Genomic DNA, 9,022 nt, shown 5'->3' with positions numbered 1-9,022 from the left:
AAGGCTGGAATCTAGGGCAGGTTCAAGGGGTAAGAAGGCAATTAGGGTGGAAATAAGTTAGGGTAAAGAGGTGAAATCATAGAAAAATCTTGACTTTTCATGTCAGGTCATGACTTGAGGGATTTCAGGTTGAGACTTCAGCAGATAGAGGGGGATTTAGGGTTTTAGAAAGGCTCCAAGTCGTGACCTGAAAACAGCAAGGTCGCGACCTCAACTCACAGAGAGCCTTTACCTAGTTTCTTCCCCCAATCATGACTTGAGATAGTGAGGTCACAACTTCAGCCCACTGAGAGCTCCCCTCCTCAGACTAACCTCCAGGTCGCGACCTGAAAGCAGCTAGGTCACGACCTGGGGTCACAGAGAGGTCTCTGACACTTTACATCCTGAAAAGCCTCAAAATAAAGACCCTATACCAAAACCACTTACCGAAATAACAACCTCAGTAATCCATCACCAAATTATCAACAATTCAATACAAAACTCCAAAACAAGTGATGGAAGATTGGGAAAAACTTCTAAAAGTTTCAAATTTTTAAAAATTTTTTGGCAAGTTTCAACAAAACCACCCATAACAAGGAATAATCCAACAACCAAATCACAAAACTACTTTTAAACCTCCCTCCCCCACACACTCAAAGCAATGTCCTTCATTGCACACGTAGTCACAAATCAAAACACAAAGGCCAAAAACAAAAACAACAGAAGTTGTAAAGTTCAATTCAGGATTGAAGCACAACACATCACTCATAGCCAAGTGCAAGGATGTGAAAACTCAAGAATGCAATTAAGTATGTGGTGGTGATGAAAAAGAAGCATAATCACAATCACATGAAACTCAAGGCTAGGGAAGATTATTCAAAACAAACAAAGCAACAGAATCTAAAAATACTTCTACTAAGGACATCCCTTTCACAGTCTCAAAAAGTCACAGCAATATAATTTAAGCACAAGTAAATTAATGTGAATAGTAAGAGGTAAAGGAAAGGGACAACCTGGCCTTAAGAAGGCGGTGCATGATCTTTACAGAGCTTGAGGAGATGACCGTTGCACTGAAATATTTTTCCTGTGGCCTCCTCCTTTAGCTCTATCATCCCGAAGTCATGCACTTTCATGCCAGTGTAAGGTTCATTCCAGCTCGTCTTAAATCTTCCCTCCTTGAATTTAAATCGAGCTCGGTATCTTAACACCTTGTCAACCTCCTTGAACTTCTTCATCAAGATGTTGGCATCATGGACAAGCTTTGTTTTCTGTTTGTAAATGTCAGAGCTGTGGTAGGCATCTAATCGCATTTCTTCTAGTTCTCGAATTTAAAGGAGTCAGTTCAAGCCAGCTTCCTCTAAATCGGCATTGCAGCTCTTAACCACCCAGTATGATCTATGATCAAGCTCTACTGGAATGTGACAGGACTTCCCATAGATGATCCGGTATGGAGACATGTAAGGAATTGAAAGACACGCTGATTGAGCTCAAGATATTATTATCTTTTCATCTCATTATCCATGATTTTGTGATACTTTCTGGCCCTTTTTAATGATAATTGTGCTTAATTTAGATTTAGAGTCCTTACTTTAAGTTAGTGTTATTTTGAGGATTAAATTGTCATAATTGGTTGTTAATTGGATTCAATTGATTTCTAGGACAATTGATACTTCAATTTGTTGCTTTCTTATTGTAGGACATTAAAGATTGGGGCCAGAATTGAAGAACTCAAGGCAAAAGAAGCAGGAAAGGACCCTCTGCCTAAGTCCGCTGCGGCACACATCTCACTTCGCCGCGGCGAAAACCCATCCGTGAAGAAAGGTCTCTCTGCCATGTTTCGTCGCGGCGAACCTCTCGAAGCAGCAAATCTCAGACCCGACCATTTTGGGAAATTTTGACCTACCCATCCCCAGAAACCGACCCATGCACGTAAGTTTCGGGTTAGAAACCCTATTTTGGGTATGATGAGAGGAGATGACCATTATTCAGCCACCACCTTCGTATCTTTCATCCTCTTCTCTCATCTCCACCTCAGAAACCCTAATCCCATTTCCATTTCTTCCATCTGCTGCTGCCATGGCTGAAGAACAATACCTAGTTGGAGTTGATTCAAGAGTTATGACTAGCTAAGCTTCTCAACTCTTGAATATGGTGGAAGAAGCATGAGTTCCAATAGCTTCAAAGGGGAGTTAGCTTCATCTATAAGTTCTAGTTCTTTATTTATGAATTTCTAGGTCTAGGATTTGTAAATTTGGGACTGAACTATTTTGATTATGGTTGTAATCAATTCTGGATGATCATCTTGTGTATTGGATTATTTAGTGTTGAATTTGAGCTTCAATACATGTGGTTACATGTATGTTTCTATGCAACTCTTTTGATACTCTCCTCCTTGTATGGTATTGTTTGATTGTTGAGTTAATCTAGGCTTGCATTAAACCAAGTGCATTAATTAATCTTAATACACACACTAAGTGAGCTTAATAGGATCTTATGAAATGGGTGACATTGATTAAGATCCTAGACTTAAAGAGTTCTTTAAGGTTTTTCATTTAGAAAACTTGGTGATTTCTACTCCCAAAATTATTTTTGAACTATGATTGCTTCAAAGCTGTATTCAAGAGATTACATATCTTTAACTTCACTTCATTACTACTATCTTAGAAAAATCCAAAAGCATAGTAACTTAGATTTGAATTAATTGCATTTAGTTTTGGCATTTCATTAATGGCTAAAAACACCAAAAACCCCCTTTTTTCATTACTCTGCATAGCATTAATCTAACTTAGACATCTAATTTAGGCTCCCAAAAGAGAACGACCCGAGTTTGCACTACTGCATAGCTTGGATAAATTTTTGAGCAAGAACCTCTAAGCGAACGACAATTAAGGCTCTCTTTCACACGCAGCGGAAATTAACCTTTAAAATTTTTCAATTCCTTGCCCGGATCTACCGATTGTGTTTAAGTCAAGTGGTAAGAGATGTTACCTGCGGTATTCGAATCGATGGTGGCTCGGGGATTCCGACGTTTGGGATGCCTATGCTCTTAGTGTGATCGTGAGAAGTCGACGACTCAGATCGGCTTCCTCTACCGGTATCCACACGAATAGCGTTCCAATCACGAACAACTACTAGCGCCTCTTGTCCTTCTAGGGTTTTTGATGATCCGTCCTCATCGTCTCTCTATTGACCGTTTCTTATCTGTAAACGTTTTGCACCCTCACACACCCAAAAACCCTAGCTCCTAATATCAAATATATATAAGACGCTAAGGATATTGGATTTCGGAATTAATCCTAAATTAATTCCGAAATTAATACAATATCACATATTGCATAATCTGATAAGAAATTAATTAAATAAATACGGTTTTTATATTAAATCCGTCCTACAGATTTAATTCACCTATTCATTTAATTCAAAATAAAGATATGACGGAATTATGTTTGAAAGATTTAATTTATCCTTATAAATCAAATCTTATAAATATCTCTTATATTATATATATATACACGTGAATTTATATATATATATATATATATATACACGTCCACCCTAGATTATTCATTGAATCTGGACATATCTTAGATTCAATGAATTTGGACATCATAGCTCGTGTTGGGCTATTTTGTGTGCGACCCTGTAGGCCCATATGAAGTTGGCAGTGGGCCATTTACTATAATGACTCACAAGTCGTAAGCGGTCTCTAGCAAGACATCATGACTACCCAAATCATATGAGGATCGATGAACGATGCAACCTTTCAAACAACCATATCACGTCCCTTTTGTCACACGACATTTCGGTCATGGATGAGGCATGGAGAACGTCATCCTCCTATTCCTGACCGTTGCTTTCTCGATCCCTGAGTAGTCTGAGTATAGAAATGGAACTACTTTTCCATTATAGTATGGCCATACATTTCTCAGACTCACTCATCAAGGGGCCCAGTAATGTCTCTCTACGAATATAGGGGACAAATTCCATCTTGATCATTCACATTCCTCCATATGAAAAACCACTAAGCCTGAACATAGTCTTTATGATCACTCGGTCAAAAGTGACTTTTGACTAGGTCAAAGCTGAGCGTTTCTCATGTAGGAATCCATGATGATCTCAGGTCAAAGGGCATAGTGACATGGTTTGTATATGAGAGAAGCTTATGACTTAACCCATGCAGCTCTCTCATAGCGGGTCGGTCCAACACCTTGTACTCTTACATGTGCCTATGACTTTGATTTATATCTCTATACATCTTCAAAGTCATACTGGTCTTATTTCATCTTTGCTCCCACATAGATGACCGACCAGGGACATTTAGGATAAAATCATGAGTTATCCAAGGATAGTCATCACAGTAAACATGCAAATAATATGATAACATAATTAAGAAATTCATAAATCAACAATGTTCATAACACAATGATTGGCCCCTAGGGCACAATTTCCAAAATCCTCCCACTTGCACTAGGTACAATCATTAATTTGTCTAATTCCCATTGACCTAACATGACACTCATGCTTTGCTTGCACAAGCGGCTTTGTTAGAGGATCAGCAACATTGTCTTCTCCTGCTACTTTGCATATTTTTATATCACCTCTATTGTTGATTTCTCTGATGAGATGAAATCGCGTGAGTATATGCTTGGTCCTTTGATGTGACCTAGGCTCTTTGGCCTGTGCAATGGCACCGCTGTTGTCACAGAACAAAGTTATTGGATCTGAGATGGTAGGTATCACCCCAAGTTCAGTAATGAACTTCCTAATCCAAATGGCTTCCTTAGCTGCATCAGATGCTGCTATATACTCATCTTTCGTTGCAGAATCCGCTATAGTGCTTTGCTTAGAGCTCTTCCAGCTTACTGCTCCATTATTGAGGAGGAATATGTATCCCGATTGCGATTTACTGTCGTCCTGGTCAGTTTGGAAACTTGCATCTGTGTAATCAGTTACACAGAGCTCATCATCCAATCCACCATAGACCAAGAATAAGTCCCTAGTCCTTCTTAAGTACTTAAGGATATTCTTGACACTAGTCCAATGGCCCTCACCAGGGTCCTGTTCATATCTGCTAGTCATACTTAAGGCAAACGAGACATCCGGTCGAGTACATAACATGGCGTACATGATAGATCCTATAGCCGAGGCATATGGAACCTTACTCATGCAACCTCGCTGATCAGGTGTACTAGGACACAAATCCTTGCTGAGGTGAATACCATGAGACATGGGTATGAAACCCCTCTTTGATTCCTACATACTGAACCTATGCAGTATTTTGTCTATGTATGTGCTCTGACTTAGTCCTAGAAGTCTTTTAGATCTATCTCTATAGATCCTAATTCCTAGGATGTAGGTGGCTTCACCCAAGTCTTTCATTGAGAAAGACTTTCCTAACCAAGACTTGACAATCTACAAGGTAGGAATGTCATTCACAATAAGTAGGATGTCATCGACATAGAGTACCAAAAACACAACTGTGCTCCCACTAACCTTTTTCTACACACAAGGTTCATCCACATTTTGAAGAAATCCAAACCCTTTGACTACTTCATCAAAATGATGATTCCAACTCCGAGATGCTTGCTTCAATCCATAAATGGACCTTTGAAGCTTGCACACCTTACCAGAGTCCTCGGAACGCACAAACCCTTCAGGTTGTGTCATGCACACATCCTCAAGGAGCTTTCCATTAAGGAATGCTGTCTTGACGTCCATCTGCCATATTTCATAGTCATAATATGCTGCAATGGCAAGGAGGATTCTGATTGACTTGGCCATTGCAACCGGGGAAAAAGTCTCATTATAGTCTACACCATGAGTTTGAGTAAATCCTTTTGCAACCAGTCGTGCCTTATAGACATTTACATTGCCATCCATGTCGGTTTTCTCCTTAAAAACCCACTTGCACCTGACGGTTTTTACACCCTCAGGCGGGTTGACTAAGGTCCAAACCTGATTGTCGTACATGGATTGCATCTCAGACTTCATGGCATTAAGCCATTTTTCAGAGTTTGGTCCCATTATAGCCTCTTGATAGGTAGTCGGCTCATTATGCTCAATGAGCAACACATCACGATTGTCAGAAATCAGAAATCCATATCTCTGAGGCTGAAACCATGTCTTATTAGATCTCCGTGGACCTTACGTGACTTGAGGAGTCTCAACAACTTGTTGTGAGTTATCTCCAGTTTCCATCTGTAGTTCTATGGTGTCTTGTGGCTCTCGAACTTCTTCGAGATGTACCTTGCTCCCACTGGTTCTTTTAGAGATAAATTCTCGTTCAAGAAAGATACCATTTCTGACAACAAACACTTTGTTATCGGCGGGGTTGTAGACATAGTATCCCTTGGTTTCCTTAGGATATCCCACAAAAAGTCACTTTGAGGATTTGGGCGCTAATTTATCTGAGGCTTGTTGCTTAACATAGACCTCACATCCCCAAATCTTGAGAAAAGACAAACTAGGTTTTCTCCCTGTCCATATCTCATAGGGAGTCTTTTCAACTGCCTTAGATGGAACACGATTCAGTGTGAACGCAGCTGTCTCTAGGGCATGGCCCCAAAACAACGGTGGAAGATCTGTTCGACTCATCATGGATCGAACCATATCTAATAATATTCGATTCCTCCATTCAGAAACGCCATTCCATTGTGGTGTTCCTAAAGGAGTCAATTGTGAGACTATCCCACAACTCCTAAGATGATCAATGAACTCTTAGCTCAAATATTCACCACCCCGATCAGATCGAAGGGCTTTAATTGTTTTGCCAAGCTGGTTTTGTACTTCATTTTGAAATATCTTGAACATTTCAAAAGATTCGGATTTATGTTTCATCAGATAGATGTACCCATATCTGCTAAAATCATCTATGAATGCGATGAAGTACGAATAACCTCCTCTGGCATTTGTATTCATCGGTCCACACACATCTGTATGTATGAGGCCCAACAAATCAGTGGCCCTCTCACTGTGCCCAGTGAAAGGTGACTTTGTCATCTTTCCTAACAAGCAAGACTCGCAAGTATCATATGATTCAAAATCAAATGAGTTGAGAAATCCATCTTTATGGAGTTTAGAAATGCGTTTCTCATTTATGTGGCCCAGACGACAGTGCCAGAGGTATGTCGGATTCAAATCGTTTAGTTTGACCCTTTTGGTAGTTATGTTGTAGATATTTCCATGATTGAGTTGTTCTAAATTCAATATATAATGATCACCATGCAAATCACCATGAGCATAAAAACATCATTACGATAAATAGAACATCTACCATTCCCAGCAATGGAAGTATAACCTTCCTTATCCAAATAAGAAAGAGAAACAATATTACTACTCAAAGCAGGAACATAATAGCAATTGTTCAAAACTAACAAAAGCCCAGTGGGCAGAACTAATTCATAAGCGCCTACAGCTAAAGCAGCAACCCTTGCTCTGTTTCTAACTCGTAGGTCAACTTCGCCCTTCTTCAGCTTCCTATTGTCCTTTAGACCCTGCACATCTGTACAAATGTGAGAACCACATGCAGTATCTAATACCCATGTAGTGGAAGTAGAAAGATGAATGTCTATAACATAAATACCTGAAGTGATAGCCCCGCTATCCTTCTTGTTCTTTTTCAGATCTTCGAGGTAGAGCTTGCAATTCCTCTTCCAATGACTAGGTTCATTGCAGAAGAAGCAGACTCCTTCCTTTGGAGGCTTTGCCTTCTTTGGTGCAGGCTTGGTTTCGGGCTTGCCTGACTCTTTGGTCTTACTAGATGAGCCACGACCCTTCCCTTTGCCCTTGCCTTTCTTCTTCATACCCTTTCCTTTCTGAACCATCAAAATAGTACTGGGCTTCTTCTTAACACTCGACTCAGCAGTTTTAAGCATCCCATGCAGTTCAGAAATAGATTTCTCCATGTTGTTCATGTTGTAGTTCATGACAAACTGGTCATAACTTTCCGGGAGTAAGTTCAAGATCAAATCCGTAGCTAACTCCTGGCTCATGGGAAATCCAAGCCTCTCAAGGTGATCAATGTACCCTTTCATCTTTAAGACATGAGTACTGACTGATGCACCTTCAGCCATCTTACAGGAATGTAAGGCCTTAGTGGTCTCATACCTCTCTTGCCTTGCCTGTTGCTGGAACATTTCCTTGAGATGGACAATCATCTCATAAGCCTCCATGTGTTCCAGATCTCTTTGAAGCTCTGGAACCATGGTGGCAAGCATTAAGCATCCCACATCGACAGAGTCTTCCTTATGCTTTGTGTAAGCATCTCTCTGAGCTCTAGGAGCATTGGCTGCTGGCTCCTCAGGAATGGGTTGATCTAGGACATGTGCCTTTCTTTCTTGCTTGAGAACAATTCTCAAGTTCCTGAACCAGTCAAGAAAGTTTGTCCCATTGAGTTTGTCCTTCTCAAGGACAGATCGCAACGATAATGTAGCAGTATTACTAGTCATCATGATTCTACAATTAAAATATGCAATTGAATTAGCAATCTCCCACTAAATATACAACCCTCAATATAATAATTAGTGGGCTAAGATCCATATTTGGCTTAAACTTAAGTCCGCTTTGGCAGGATGCTTAAAATTAAGTTATTTAAGTAGGTAACACCTTTACTAATTACATCAAATGTAACTCTTAGATGCTCATGGGATTCTATCATCATATGATCCGGCATGTTTTAATCCCATCTAATGCCTTGAGACCCAAAACCGTTTTGTTAATCTCAATAAGTCAAACAATAACAAACATATGTGAGTAGCACCATTACTCTTGCTTATCTCCCCAAGATAACTCAAATGCACCCACTTTGGTGGAGCCTACAAGTAAGCGATCGAGGTTTTGACAAGTGTTCATTAATTGACGGCATTATGACTTAAGATTTCATTTAGAGGGCTTAATTAACTATCTGGTTTACTAAAATGCATGTATCATGGTTGTATCTCATACAAGTAATATGCATATAAAACATACATGTAATGATATAATCATAAGATGTAAGATATTAAACGTGACACAATATGGCTCACCTATCCTAAGTCCCCTTAAG

The sequence above is a fragment of the Neltuma alba genome, unplaced genomic scaffold (assembly GCF_004799145.2).
Source record: "Neltuma alba isolate B1F8T4 unplaced genomic scaffold, ASM479914v2 tig00010443_pilon, whole genome shotgun sequence".
NCBI classification, from domain to species: domain Eukaryota; kingdom Viridiplantae; phylum Streptophyta; class Magnoliopsida; order Fabales; family Fabaceae; genus Neltuma; species Neltuma alba.
The sequence above is the reverse complement of the archived record's forward strand: the minus strand, read 5'-3'. Positions refer to the sequence as shown.